The following is a 15676-nucleotide window of genomic DNA, read 5'->3' as shown; positions in this document are numbered from 1 at the left end:
AACTGCCCAGTAAGTTAGATTTTCACTTCCATGTGCAACCCAATTACTGACACAGGCACTTTCTTGAGGATGGGGAGGTGCCTCTGATGTTGCATTAGAAATTCTGGGGACCGTGGTGGATTAGCTCTACTTGCAGTGTGTAAGGGGGAATATGGACAACATGGAGATAAATCTGCACCAACGTGTGACTACTCTTACCTTGATCCAGTGAAAGACAGTTCAAATCATTTAGTTAAAAAAAAAGAAGGAGCAAGGCCAGGCACAGTGGCACACGCCTGTAATCTTAGTTACCACTTTGGGAAGCTAAGGCAGGAGTTTGAGGTATGGCTGGGCAACAAAGTGAGACTCCCATCTCAAGAAAAAAAAAAAAAAAAATAGAAAAGAAACGAAACTCTGAGGCTGGCAGTTCAGCCAGAGTAAAGCATGAGTAAAATGTGGAGAGTTACTTAGTTTTGGTGATGGTTATCATAACCTAGGTTTTACTTTTCTACCTTGAGGGAAAAAGGTTTTGAGTGTGCAGAAGAAACAGAGGCATGACTTTTTTTATCACTTAAATAACTAGTTTCACATACTTTGGATAGTTCTGATAAATATTCAGCAGTGTAACTTTTTTTTTTTTATTTTTTTTTTTGAGACAGAGTTTTGATCTGCACCCAGGCTCGAGTGCAGTGGTGCCATCTTGGCATCTTGGCTCACTGCAACCTCTGCCTCCCAGGTTCAAGAGATTCTTCTGTCTCAGCCTCCTGAGTAGCTGGGACTACAGGCACCTGCCACCACGCCCAGCTAATTTTTGTACTTTTTAGTAGAGATGGGGTTTTGCCATGTTGGCCAGGATGGTCTCAATCTCTTGACCTTGTGATCCACCCACCTCTACCTCCCATAGTGCTGGGATTACAGGCATGAGCCACCCTGCCCAGCCAGTGCCACGGAATCTTACACTGCAGTGGGAATGAAGTCACCACATCTATTCCTATCAATGTGACCAGGTTTTAGTAATGCAAGACTGAGTGCAAAAAAAAAAAAAAAAAAAAAAAAAAAAAAACAAGAATTGTTGTATTGTTGTACATGTAGTATAATACAGTTTCTTAAAACTTAAAAGCAAGCCAACTTAAACAGTATGTGATTCTGGGATGCCCACATAATATGATACAAAATATCTTCAAAGACAATATCACCATCAAATAAATGACAAGCACAAAATACAGAACAGGGCTGGCTCTGCTGGAGAGGTCGGAGGTAGGAATTGGAAGTCACCACACAGGTACAGCTTCAACCAGGCACTGTATTGATGGTGTGATACATTAAGGTTTCAGGGTTGATTGGGTCCTTATTGTGTTCTATGACTTTGATATGTGTAATATTCTTAGGCACCATATATTACATCGCTTAAATATGTTAATGGCTATAGCAGAAGGAAACATGAGGCATATTCAAAACGTGTAAGTGGAACATCTTCAATTTAAACCCAGACAGCCGGACTTGGGATTCCAGACTCTTAAACCCACCTGATCATGATGTAGTGTTGTCTTTTTAAAGGTGTTTCTGGCCGAGCGCGGTGGCTCACGCCTAGAATCCCAGCACAGTACTTTGGGAGGCCAAGGCGGGCAGATCACCTGAGGTAGGGAGTTTGAGACCAGCCTGGTCAACATGGTGAAACCCTGTCTCTACTAAAAATACAAACATTAGCTGGGTGTCATGATGCATGCCTGTAATCCTAGCTACTCAGGAGGCTGAGGCAGGAGAATCACTTGAACCTGGGATGTGGAGGTTGCAGTGAGCTGAGATCGTGCCATTGCACTCCAACCTGGGCAACAGAGTGAGATTCCATCTCAAAAAAAAAAAAGTGTTTTCAATTTAGAAAAAAAAATCTGTTATAGTCCTTGGTGTAGAATTAGAGACCCAGACTCATTTTCTTACCCCTACTCCTTACTCCTTTGATCTTCCCAAATGATCATGGTTCCCATGGGTGCGGCTAAGAGGGAGTGTTGGGGACAAGCCTCAACACCACCCATAGGGTACCCGAAGTCTGGTGGTGACAAAGGACTGAGAACAGACAGGTTAAGAGTTCATAAAGGTGGGAGCCAGGGGGCCAGTTGCAAAATGGAGGCGGCAAAAGGCCCAGAGTTCTGGTTCCACACTATTTATTGAGTATAATCACTTAGATCTAAGAAGCAGATGTTCAGGGCGAAACAGTCAAAGGGAGGCAGTGTGTCACAGGCATAATCTACAGCAATAGCAGTTTAAATGAATCTCCTTTGTGCTCAAACAGCATATCTTTAACTTATCGGAGAGGAGCTAGTGGGAGTGGGCTTAACCAGGAGTCTGTACATCTGTCCACATTCCAATGCTTCAAAGGAGTATCTTTCTCCTTGAACACAGTATTTGCAGATAAGAGAGCGGGTCTCGCTCTGAGCATGGGAACATGATGGCAATTAGGAGGATTTCCTCCTTAGAGGCCTCTTGTGACTTTCCACAACTTATTGTCCCATATTTTTACGGCCAGTTTATGCAGGCACCCCACAAGTCCTTTTCCCAACAGGGAGGAAGGTAGAATGGAGGGCTGGAAGCATGCTTTTCCAGCATTCCCTATAGAACATTCCCAGCCAGACCTGCCCGATGAGAAAGCAGAGAATTGACCAGACCCAGGGTGTGTCTTCACAGACACTCCAACGTCCCTGACCCGGCCAGCCGTTCCTCTGCCTGGAGTCACTCTTCTGGCTGGAGTTACACGTAAGGGCATTGTTTCTAGAAGCCACTCAGGATCTCCCCTGGCCTACCCACCAGTGCAGCCATAGGGTCAGCCCAGCAGGCAGCACAAAGCCCTTCTCAACAGAGGCGCTAGCAGGTGCAGGAGCAAGGCTGGGACCCCTCAAGCCTGGGAAGCTGGAAGGAGGAAGGAGGTCAAGGACAGTTAGGCAAGAGGTGGGAAAAGTAGTTGCCTTCCAGAGGAGTGGAGAACCAGGAGACCTCTGCCAGTGACTGCAGCGAACATCAGAGACCCATGGGAGGGGACACTGCAAAGACGGTGGACTTCTCTCTCTCTCTGTCTCTGTCTCTCCCTCTTTCTCTCTCTCTCTTTCTTAGTTAACTGATGAGGCACTTGGTAGGGGGTTGTCAGGGAATGGGATGCTGGAAATGAATCCAGGTCTTTGATTTCCAGTCCAGTGCATTGCTCTGTGTGTGTGTGTGTGTGTGTGTGTGTGTGTGTGTGTGTGTGTGACAAGGTCTCACTCTTTTCGCCCATGTGTGCAGTGCCTTACAGCAGCTGCAGCCTCGACTTCCTGGGCTCAGGTGATTCTCCCACCTCAGCCTCCCGGATAACTGAGACTACCGTCATGGACTACTACGCCTGGCTAATTTTTTGTAATTTTTGTAGAGATGGGGCTTTGCCATATTGTCCAGGCTGGTCTTGAACTCCTGGGCTCAAAGGATCCACCCACTTCAGCCTCTCAAAATGCTAGGATTACAGGTATGAGCCATCGTGCCTGGCCCCCAGTGTATTGTTATGGCAATTTTCTTTCTCTCTTCCCTTCTCCAGAATTTTATCCAGGGCCAACCCCTCAAAATATATTGAAAATGGAGAGAAAACAGAGCTCAAGCCATTTGGAGTGACAGGGAGGCACTATCACCCCAGTATAAAGGTCCTTAGCATCCCATAGGAGGAGCTATCAAACCTATAGGACTCACAAAAAGGTAAACTAAGGTCCAGAAATCCACTCCAAGAAGCATAATGGCCAGTCTAGATTTTACACTGGATCACTCCTGCTTCGTATGTTTCCTGGCTGGCCAGCCCTGGATGTCTGGCCACTGTGAGCCAATAGCTTTTCTGCTGTTTGCTTTCTACCTGTGTGCAGGTGAGCAGAAGCAGGAACAAAGCCTCCTCCCATCAACCAACAACCACCCGTACCTTACTTCTTCATGGCCTTCCCTCTCCCCAGCTTCCACAGCCTCTAGCTCAGGTAGCCGGAATTAATTACCGGTGGGGTTGAAGCCATAGCTTGTTCCCTGGCTGTAGGCCAGGCTCTCAAGATGTGCATCAGAAAGGCCAGTGAGTGAAATTCCAAAGCAGTGTGAGTCACCAGGGGCTGAGAAGGATAGGTCAGGACAAAAAGAGCAGGAGGTGGACCAAAACAGTGCCCTGAGGGCCAGGGGCTGGGCCAGGCAACAAGAATGCTCAACTGGCCAAAGATGGGGAACAGGGCCTCAGGTCTAGGTGGTTTATCTCTGGGCTCTGCACAGCCCTGGAGGGGAAACAAAGCCTCTGGCCCAGGGTTTATCTCTGGGCTCTGCACAGCCCTGGAGGACGAGGGAACTAGCCAGTAGGTCGGTCCTCTGGTCACACCCCTGGATACAGGAGTCATCTCCCTCACCTGCCTTCCCATAAGCTGGACTTCGGATCCCAGCCCTTAAAACCCTTGCGTTGTTTCTTCCTGCAGACCTGGTCCAGAACACTGCTTCAGGACAGGGAGTAGTGACAGGCCAGCGGAGCCCCAGAGGCGAGGCGGCAGGTAAGTCTATAATCCTTCAGCCCTTGCTCTGTGCCCAGGGAAAAGAGAGAAATCTCCAAGCCCTGGCTTCTCTAACCTGTCTTCACCTGGTCACTCACAGCACTGCACAATTTCCAGTTCTCAGGATCAGATTTCTTCTAAAGGAGGGGTGTGTGAAGGGAGCATGAGGGGTAGGTGCGATCAGCAATCAGGCATCTTCCCCATCAAGGTGCGGCGGCCCCTGGACTGTGGCCCAGCAGCAACCTGTGGCAGCCAGATCTGGGGCAGGAGGTGGAGGGCAGGAGGTGGAGGGCATGACCGTCATGAGGGTGTCCAGGGGAAGTGTCCACAGTCACCATGTGCCAGTGGCAGGCCTGGATGCCACTCTCTCCTTGTGACCCTGGCCAGGACGGAAGGGAAGGCCCCTGAGATCAAGTAGATGACACTGCATCCCACCGCCCCCACAACCCATTGAATCCTATCCATCCAGAGGGGCCACTGGCCGAGAGGAGCACAGGAACAGCTTGTGATAAAGGGCCACCTTGGCCTTCTTGCCCACTCTAGCTCCTGCCCCTCCCCAGCTGAAGGCTGCCTTCCAGCACCTCTGTTGTCCTGTTGCTCCTTCCTCTCCTTTTCTTTTTTTTTTTTTGAGAGGGAGTCTCACTCTGTCACCCAGGCTGGAGAGCAATGGCGTGATCTCGGCTCACTGCAGCCTCCGCCTCCCGGGTTCAAGCGATTCTCCTGCCTCAGCCTCCCAAGTAGCTGGGATTATAGGGGCCCACCACCATGCCCGGCTAATTTTTTTGTATTTTCAGTAGAGACGGGGGTTTCACCATGTTGGCCAGGCTGGCCTCGAACTCCTGACCTCAAGTGACCTGCCCACATCGGCCTCCCAAAGTACTGGGATTATAGGCGTAAGCCACCGCGCCTGACTCCCTTCCCCCTTTTCTTACTACTCACCCCCACGTCCTGGGTAGCCCATTCACGGCTCCACCCCACTCTGGGAGCTCCCCATCCTTTAGGCAGCAGGATCCGTTTATCAAGAGAAACTGAGCAGCATCCCTAATCCTCGCCCTCTCTTGCCCTCAGCCCCCCAAATTTTGTTCCTTTCTGTAGCCACACTTGGCCAGGAGCTCTCAGGCTTACTGTAGAAATTCCTTCCAGGGCAACAGAGACCCCAACCACTCCCCACCCACAACTCAGCCAGACTGCTGTCACTTCCTCGCAAAGGAGTAGCTGAATGTGTCACCCTAGCTTTTGGAAGGGTTGGGGCTGAGACAGATGCTAGCTAGGCTATGATAACTCAGATAAGGGGCTGAGGCTGAGAGATGGACATCCCAGGCATGGACACAGGTGGAGAAGGACACAGGCTCTGCAGAAGTGGTAGCTCGGCTGATTTGGGCCCTTTCACCTCACCATGTAAGGATCTTCTTGGCCCTGGCTGTAAGTTAAAGAACTTTGCGTCTTCTCCCTCTTCCCCGACCTCTAGGGCATATTTCTTCATCTGCAACTGCTAAGACCTGTCAGTTCCTCTGATGGCCATCTCTATCAATACATGCATACTTTCCTTCAATTGAGTTAAAAGTCACGTGCCTTGAAGCAAGAAAACATTTCCACTTTCTTTTTTTTGAGACTGAGTCTCATTGTGTCGCCCAGGCTGCAATGCAGTGGCACTATTTGCAGCTTCTGCCTCCTGGGTTCAAGCAGTTCTCCTGCCTCAGCTTCCTAAGTAGCTGGGATTACAGGTGCGTGCCACCATGCCCGGGGAATTTTTGTGTTTTTAGTAGAGACATCATGTTGGCCAGGTTGGTCTTGAGTTCCTGACCTTAAGCAATCCACCAGCCTTGGTCTCCCAAGTGTTGAGATTAGAGGCGTGAGCCATGCATCTGGCCACATTTCCACATTCTTAACTCCCTACTGGGCAAGGATTGTTCCCTGGGGTGCTTGTGGGTGGGGTAGGGCTCCAGGTCTAGTTTCAGCTGAGCCATTCCTGCCTCTCTGTTCTGTCTCCCTAACATGTCTTAGGCTAACATCACACAATCAGAATTTCAGAACTTGAGGATCACTTAAGGAAACTGCCTAGGTTCAGGCAAGCAAAAGGAAACTGAAAGCCGTAGGTAAAATCTGGCATCAGAACCATAGCACTGGGGCCTGACACAACTGCCAACTAGCCGTGACTTTGCGTAGGGGTTGGTTTGCTCATCGGTAAGATAAAGAGGGTGATTTTGACATAAATTAAGAATAACGTGCTAGGGCACGAGGCCTCATGGCTGTACTGTGCGTCTGTCTCCCCGAGAGAATCTGAGCCAGCTGCCTGGTGAGAACCCTAACCCTGCCTCCTGCTTGCTTTGCAGCCCTGGCAAGTCACATCCCCTCTCGGAGCTCCATTTCCTTCTCTGCCAAATGGGGATAAGAATAGTTCCTCCATCTCATAGGATTGTTTTGAAATTTAAATGAATAGTACATGCAGCACAATCCCAGGCATGTAATAAACACTCAGTAAGTTATTATTAGTATTATTATTATTAAACTTAGGCTCCTTGACGACATGATAGCATATCATCATTTTATCATCCTCACCGTCTCTTGCACAGCAAGAGCTTAACATGCATTTGATAAATGAAAAAAAGAAAGGATAAACGAAGGAAGGACCAAACAAGCCTCATATTTTCAGAGAAAAGGGGACCCAGGTTAAGCAAGGGGACTTGGGATGCTGCACAGGCAGGTCAGGTGTATTCTGTCCCGGAAGGGCTGCTGGTGCCCCCGTGCCACCTTTGCCCTCCACACCCCCACCACCCCACCTTACAGGCCTGCAGCTGGGAGGCAGCCTGCATGCAGGACATCTTGGCTGGACTTTGGACTTGATACCTCCTAGCCCCCTGCTCCCTGATCCTCAGTTCTGCATCTGTGAAGGGGTGGCCACTGTGAGGCTTTGCAGAGGTGGCAGTGCGTCAGTCCACTCTAGGGAGACTCTCTTCTCCAGCCAGGCTTCCACCAGCAGCTCAGGCTCCCACCAGCAGCTCAGGGTCCCAGGGGGCTCTCTGTTGGTGCCTCCCAGAAGGAGGAGGAAGAGAGGGTGGGTTGGGAGGAAGATCATGTGACCCAGAGTGAATGTTTCCAGGCATGTGGTAAGCCACAGACAACCAGAAGGTTGAGGCGTGTATTTAGTGGCCTTTGAGGCACCCTGAACCATGTGTCCAATGGGTGGTACCGCCCTGCTGCTCAGCCCAGGCCCTGCATCCCAGGCCATCTGGGGTCCAGCCTGTTCCACTGAAAGCTTCCAACTCAGCGCCGGCTTCTTGCCTCTCCAGTCCCTGCGTCGTCTACCTATGGTCTGGCCTGCTTGCCTGCCTCCTCCCACCTCAATTCATGCCTTGCGGAGAGGTCAGACACTGTGGGGGTGGGAATAGCCATGTCCTGCGGAGCAATGCTTTGGCTGTGACAAGTCAGAGTGGACTCTCGGTTTTCTCCACCCAAGCCCTTTCCCTCTTCTTAGATTAAAAATTGTCACTCTGGGAGGGGGTGGGATTCCCCTGGGTGAGCTCAAATGTAGCTGCTAAAACTTGGGCTGATGGGAGCCTGAGAGAGGGCTGTGGGTCCAGAGAAGGCCAAAGCAAAGCAGCTGCCCTGTGGGCTTCTCGTCACTGTCACCACCTCCGGAAACTTCTGGCCAGCTTTCCCTGCCCTCGTCCATCCAGGGCCCATCCAGGCCTGAATACTTCCCACCAGGGCCCCTGGGATCCTGGCCGTCCCAGCCTGCTAATCTGTAAGCCGTCCAAGCCAGGGCCACGTGCATTTATTTTTATAGAAATCTCTGCTCAGGAAGTGGGGAAAGGATAGGACAGATAAACAAAAGGGAGGAGAAGTGAAGAGGAAAGGAGGAGAAAACAGGGACCTGTGGAGATGGGTTGGAGGGTCTTTGATGGTTGAATGAATCTGGCGGAAAACACAGAGTCCTGGACAGTTGAGGGCATTCTCTTCTTCCAACTAGAAAAGTCAGGGCCAGAGACTCCTCAGGTATCATCCAGGCCGATGACCCGTTTTCCTGAAGACCCCGTGGGGACAGGAACTCAGCTCCTGACTCCACTCCACGGCTTTTACACCATTCTCTGACTTGCATTGTCATTTGGCAGTCCACGTACCAAGAAGGCAGAGGGTAAGGGGGATGGCTGGGCAGGGTCCAGCCTGGAACTCTGCAAGAGGAGCTCAGAGCACGAGTGAGAACCACAGCCCTTCCCAGATGGCCCCTGGCAATCCTCTAACCTGGGTCAAAAGCAGCTACAACCCTAAATTCCTGCCTAGTTACTGACATCCAGCAATGCCCAAGGGAAGGGTCAAAGTTCAGGATTAGTTGACCTTGATAAGAACGCTGACTCTTCCAAGTGTTTACTACACAGATTCTGCACCCCCACTCACACAGCCTAATTGAAACCAGCCTCATTGTAATGTGATCATGTTTTTAAGCCTGTTCTGTTCCACGCACTCCTTTATCTGGAAGCAGTAAACAAGAATACACACGCTCAGTGGACCATTTCTGAAGGTCAACAAATAACTTTCTCATCCCTGACATCAACTGTTATCCCTGTGAGCAGAACCAACTATCAAAGGAGAGAGAAGGGTCAGAGGAGAAGAGACAGGGGGCTCCTGGACACACACCTCCCCTGCCCCCTCTAAATACTGCAGCCACATGGAAACCCGTGGCGAACAGTTGGGGCTTTTTATAATCTTTGTTTGTTAACAGTTCAGGCTATTTTTTTTTCCATGCTGCAAGAGATGCTAATGCCTCATGAAAAAGTTGTGGAAAAAAAAAAAAAAAAACAAGTTTATTTTGGGGTGATCAGCTTCCTCAGAGCTTCTCACTCCCAGCTCTGCAGGGCTTAAGGAATGAGGTCTGCCCTCTCTCAGGAGGTCTGCAGCTTGGCCAAGCAGAAGGATTCTTAGACCCGGAAGCCCTGGCTGTAGTTTGCATTTTTGTCTCCCTCTTGTACCTTCTCTGCCTAGAAAATAGGGTAGAAATCACAGGATCTAGCTTCTTTCTGTTGCAGGCCTGCCTGATGGTAGCTTCCGGGCCCTGCCCTGCGATATCACCATCCCAGGGGACTTGGAGTAGCTCAACAATCATTGATATATATCATGCATTTCCTTTGCATGCAGTGTTTCATGGTATTAAGGGTGGTACTTGGAGCTCTTGAAAGACAACAACCAATGCCCCAATTTCTTTACTGAAGCCGGAGATGCTTCAGAGATGCAATAAATGTTTCATGGAGGCCTTGTGCAGCCGTGACTTCCAGGGAGGCAGGGCCAGGATAGGGAGGATTGGGGGAATGGGCACAGGGGTCTGCATGCCTACACTTCTGCCAGCAGGGACTAGACGAAGCCTGGCCAGACCGGACTGGAAGTGTATTCTTCAGGTCCTGCTTGGAGCAGCTCTGCCAGCTGCACAATGTGACTGTAGGATGGCTGCAAGAAGAGGCTGGCCAGCCGGGAGGACCCCACTGTCAGAACTCTGACTGGTGCTCCCTGTTCTGGGCTTCATTTTTCTGGGAGACCCACAGGCCACTAAAGCCAAGGTGTGCATGGGATTTTCCTCTTGTCTTTCTTTTATGAAGGGGAATGGAGTCTTGCTCTGTCACCCAAGCTGCAGTATGGCGGTACGATCATAGTGCACTGCAGCCTTGAACTCCTGGGCTCAAGTGATCCTTCCGCCTCAGCCTCCAAAGTAGCTGGGACTACAGATGTGCACCATGGCGTCTGGTTCTACATGAAATTTTTTGACCTTGGGGGATTAGACCCTTACCCTCCATGCTGTCTGCCCTCTACACATGACCCAGATGGCAGAGACACAAATGGGAGGTGGCTCCCCCTTTACCCAGGGCATGGGGCTTAGGTCTGTGAGGGGGAGCAGGCAGAAGTGGAGGAGTTAGAAGGGTTTCAGTGCTGGAAGGTACAGGAAGAAGGTCATGTAGCCACCCCTGTCTTTAGGTAAGGGATAATGTGATCTCCCCAATGGGAAACCAGAGAGATTAAGGGTCCTGCCCAGTCACACAGCCACTTCCAAGGTTGCCACCGAGTTCAATGGTTGCTCCTCCTCCTTGGTTTCTTTTCACTCCTGGCAGCTTCCTCTTCTCTTGGCTTCTCTGGCTTCCCTGCCCCTGAAGGGTTGTCACAGAAGTGCCCTTCCATCCTCCCTGAACTATACAGTGCCAACAGTCTCCAGAGCTGTCTGCCTGGCATCTCTAATCTCTTCCTTGATCACTTCCAATCTCTCCTGAAATTCTAGACTTTTCTTTGGCTAAACTGGTCCCAAGACTGTGACTGACCATTTAAAGAAACTGAAGGTGGGGACGATTGCAGAATTAGATTCTCTTTCTGTCTCTTACCATGTGTTTAATCCTCACTCTCTCTCCAAAAACTACCTCCTCCTTCCATTCTCAGCCATGCTGGCCATCAGCTGGTCTTTTTCTGAGTCTCAATTTGGGTCAGGAGATGTTTCAATGAAAAGAATGACCAAGAAAATATAGACCTTCCATACTAGGCACCCACAGAGGATATCAGGGCCAGAATGAGTCTTGGAGGTCACCTGATCTGGCCCTTGTCCATGAGAAAGTGAGGCCCAGAGAGGGGAGGAAATTGTCCGGTGTCAAGCAGCTTCGTGCAGGCAGAATCCAGGTCTCTGATGCACGACTGACTGCTCTTTTCCAAATCTCCAAACCAGCTCAGAATCTGCAAATGCCTGAGGCACATGGTGCACAAGGACCCCAGTTTCGGCCTCTCATCTAGTCCCTTGACTCCCTGGGATGACCTCGGTCTTGGCCCCCAGGCTGGGGTCTCACCCCCCACTGGGCCCGGACAGCAGGGGCCGCTCTCTTGTCTTGAGTAGGGCCCTCTATCTGAGCTGAGCGACCGTGGAGTAATTCCCAGCGTGCTCATTCCCTTTCTCCCCTCTGTCTCCCCTGCCCCGCCCCATCCACTCCTGTCCCTCACAACCAGGAGCCTGCAGGGAACACAGAGCAATGCAAGCCTGGAGAAAAGGCCCGGATGGCCCCCAGAAGACCCCTTCGGACAGCATGTGAGTGGATACTGTGTACTGTGCTCTCCTTTCCCAAACATTGATTCATCCATCGAGCATTTATTAAACATCTCCCAAATTGTTTATTGAAGCACTAGACTGCAGGCACCAGACTAGCATAAAAAAATACCTTTTTTTTTTTTTTTTTTGAGACAGAGTCTCACTCTTCACCCACTGCACCGGAGTGCTGGAGTGCAGTGGCGCGATCTCGGCTCACTGCAACCTCCACCTCCCAGGTTCAAGCGAGACTCTTGCCTCAGCCTCCTGAGTAGCTGGGATTACAGACACATGCCACCACGCCCAGCTAATTTTTGTATTTTTAGTAGAGAGAGGGTTTCACCTTGTTGGCCAGGCTGGTCTCAAACTCCTGACCTCAGGTGATCTACCTGCCTTGGCCTCCCAAAGTGCTGGAATTACAGGCGTGAGCCACCAGGCCAGGTTCAAAATACCTTTTTGAATAAGCATTATCCTTTACAAAAAATTTTAAAAAAGTTTAATAGAGACAGAGTCTTATTATATTGCCCAGCTGGTCTCCAACTCCTGGGCTCAAGCTATTCTCCCACTTCAGCCTCCCAAAGTGCTGAGATTGCAGGCATGGACCACCACACTTGGCCTGAACAAGCGATTATAGTGTTGTTTCCTGGCCTGTGAGCAGGAACCTTATCTGAGGAAAGAGAAACCTCCACCCTGGCTCTTAGGAAAGCTCCCCTGCCAGCCCCAGGGAGTTCTCAGTACAATCTAGGAAAGAGAAAAACCCAATGATAGATTGGTGTGATTGATATTATTAGGGGAGCACAGGGGAAGAACAGGAAACTTACATTTTGTCAAGTGTAAGAAAGTATTCATGGAAGGCTTCCTGGAGGAAGTGATATCTAGACTGAGACTTGAAAGATGAGTACACGTTTATCTGGTGAAAGGAGTAGAAACAGAAAGAGTGTTCAGGATGAGGAAACTGCTTGTGCAAAGTCCCAGCAGCTTCCTGTATCCTTGTGGGGACCCGATGGTGTCCCTTAAGGCCCGGACAGGGAAGCCGAGAGACTCTAGCCTTTCCAGATTCAGTTCCTTCACCCTGCTAGGGCTCTGCATCTTGAAACGCCTCTACTTTTGCTCATGGCTGGTTCTGAACTTTGCCCCAGCTGCAGGGTAGGGACAACACGTGCCCCAGCCTGCACATGGCACGGGGTGGGGGGGCGGAGCTCATGTCACAGGGCCCATGGGCTGGGCTCCGCAGAGGCTCTAGTGTTCCAGGAGAGGGGTGCCATGAAAGCGTGCTTAGTACCCTGCAAAGTGTTGAAGGGTAAAGCTGCCTGTGAAGCAAAGGGAAGGTGCAGGTTGGAGGAGGGGCTGAGCCAGGGGGTCTGCACTGGACTGGCACTGGGGAGGGGTCTTCAGAGCCACAGGGAGAGCAACGCTGGTGGGTCTGGCCGGGAGCCTGCTGCATGTGTGCTTTCCTAAGAGCCAGAATGGAGGTTTCTCTTTCCCCAGATAAGCCTCCTGTTCACAGGCAGACATCTGCCCAGCTTCAGGAAAATAGCAGCCACGTGATGGCCTGGAGAAGGGTGGTGTGGGGAGGCATGAAGGGGGTGCCTTCTGGGGACAGGTTCCAGGGGTTTATGTCACTGGGGAGGTGGGTCACAGAGGGATTTGGTGAGGGAAAAGATGCTGGGGTTGGGCAGGGGCAGGAGATTGTAGAATGGAACTTGACTCCATGCTACCAGGAAGCCCTCGGGCTACAGCCACATGGCTGGGCACGTGGCAGGACATTGCCAGACCCACCAGTGGAAGCAGGCTTAGGAAGCCAAGGATGGTGGGAATCAGTGCTCAGGCTCAACTGCTCCTCAGAATTACACCAGTGTTTCCAAGCTGCAGCAAATGGGCTGAGAGGGCTGGTGTGTGTGTGTGTGTCTGTGTGTCTGTGTGTGTCTGTGTATGTAACAGAATGGAGGAGGCAGAGAAAGAAAGGTCAGGAGCTTTTGTCTCCCACCCAGGCCTGCCTTGAGAAGTCACCTGAATCGAGGAAAATGGATTCCTCAGGGCCTGGGGTGGGAGGGCGCAGTGAGGAGAGTGGGAGGCTTCCTGTGCTGTGAGATGCTGCTGCCTGCTGGGTGCTAACAGCTGGGGACGGGGATGGGCATGAGAGGGCCCAACAGCTCCTTGCTTGCTGGTGGGGAAGCCTGGCCTCTGGGAATGGCCCTGTTTTCCAGGATTTGGCATTGGAGAGCTGGACAAAGATGAAGGGACATGGCAGATCCTTGGCTGAGGTGCCAGGGACTGGAGGCTGTCTTGAGTAGCAGGAGTGGAGGGCCCAGGGCAGTCCTGGCCAGGGCTGGCTGGGAAGAAGGCCTGGTTTTAGCCACAGCTGGGGCACAGGCCGACGGCTGGAGCTTGCTGGTGGTCTGCCCCTCGCACAGCCGGGGAGACGCTGCCGTCTGTGAGTAGTGAACCGCTGGAGCTCCTCGCAGGCTGGCCTATGGAAGAGGTCTGCGGAGGTCCCCAGACAGCCTAGGGTGGGACATGGATGGGGCGGTTTGACAGTGACAAGGGGCTGCAGAGGACGGGCTGGGGGACACTGGTTGGAGGAGGTGGGGACGTGGAGGAACTCTGAAAATAAGAGGGGACTGAGTGGGCCGCCAACCATGACAGCCGAGAGGTGAAATGATGGGGAAGGACTCTGGTTTGAAGAAAGGCTGAAAGAGGGAACTGCGTGCAAAAAGCAGGGCTGGGAATTGAGGAAACCTCCCCAGCAAAGCTCCTGCCTCTGCCTGAAACAGTTCACTGAGTGTGAGCAGGGCGGGAGCTGTGGGGGTGCAATTTCATTTGACAACAACATTTTTGTCTAAGACCCTTCCCCTGCAATCAACACTACACCTTGGAATTCGCACAGTCCAGCCTGGTTGAGGTTTCCAGGCTGAGCTGGCTTTTTCTCCCAAGGCAGAAAGGGCATTGGCTCCAGCTTACAGGCCGAGCAGCCACCCTCTCCTGCTTTATGACTTTGGGTGGAAGGGAGTCCTATCTTCCTATTCCTTGCTCCACCGGGGCTATGCCTCCTGCCAGGACAGGTGAAAGGTGATGTCAACTGGCATCTGGCACTCAGCTGGTCTCTGGAGGTAGGTGGAGGGAAAAGGGTGTCCGTGGGAGAGACCCTGGCCTGCCGTGGGAACCATGCAGAGAGCTCATGTTACGATTTTCTCTGGCGCAGGGGCTCTCTTTGGCACACAGAAGATGGGGTAAGGCTCTTTAATGCCAAACATGTGGAGGAAGAACATATGTGAGCATGGTTTAGTTTCTCTCCTAAATATGTATTCAAATAAGTACATTCTGGTTTATGGAGGGTGATTTCTAACCAGAAATGAGAAGCAAGTAGCACTGTCAATCATTGTTAACCTCTTGGCTAGCTCTGGGTAGATTTCGAAAGGGGTGAAAGAAGCATCCTCCAACAATTGAGCAGTTCCTGTACACTGACCAGGTAGGTAGGCACGTTGATCACAAACACCTTGATGGACAGCTTCCAAGTATGTGCATTCACAGATGAGAAGCATGCTTCAGACAATACAAAATTCATTTTTAACCCGGCTTTCTTTTGGCAGTCAATTTCTCTTCCTAATCATATTTTGCATAAACTAATATTAGAGTGGATTTGCATTTTCAGAGCACAAGATGGAGGAGTGGTGGAGGCGGTTCAGGTAGGCGGCATGCCAGTCTGGGCTTTAAAAATTGTCCAGGGGTAACTGAGGAGTTGAATCAAAACAGATTGAGCTGACTACTGTAACACTAGCAGTCATGATCATCCTGGCTGGGCGTGGTGGCTCTCACCTGTAATCCCAGTACTTTGGGAGGCCAAGGCAGGCAGATCACCCGAGGTCAGGAGTTCGAGACCAGCCTGGCCAAGGTGGTGAAACCCCGTCTCTACTAAAAATACAAAAATTAGCCGGGCATGGTGGCATGCACCTGTAGTCCAAGTAGCACCAGCTCCTTGGGAGGCAGTAGGCAGAATTGCTTGAACCCGGGAGGTGGACGTTGCAGTGAGCCCAGATCGCATCACTGCACTCCAGCCTGGGCAACAGGGGAAGACTCCAAAAAAAAAAAAAAAAAAAAATTATCCTGATGAAACCAGCCTTGA

The sequence above is a fragment of the Rhinopithecus bieti genome, unplaced genomic scaffold (assembly GCF_001698545.2).
Source record: "Rhinopithecus bieti isolate Rb0 unplaced genomic scaffold, ASM169854v2 scaffold_20129, whole genome shotgun sequence".
NCBI lineage: Eukaryota > Metazoa > Chordata > Mammalia > Primates > Cercopithecidae > Rhinopithecus > Rhinopithecus bieti.
The sequence above is the reverse complement of the archived record's forward strand: the minus strand, read 5'-3'. Positions refer to the sequence as shown.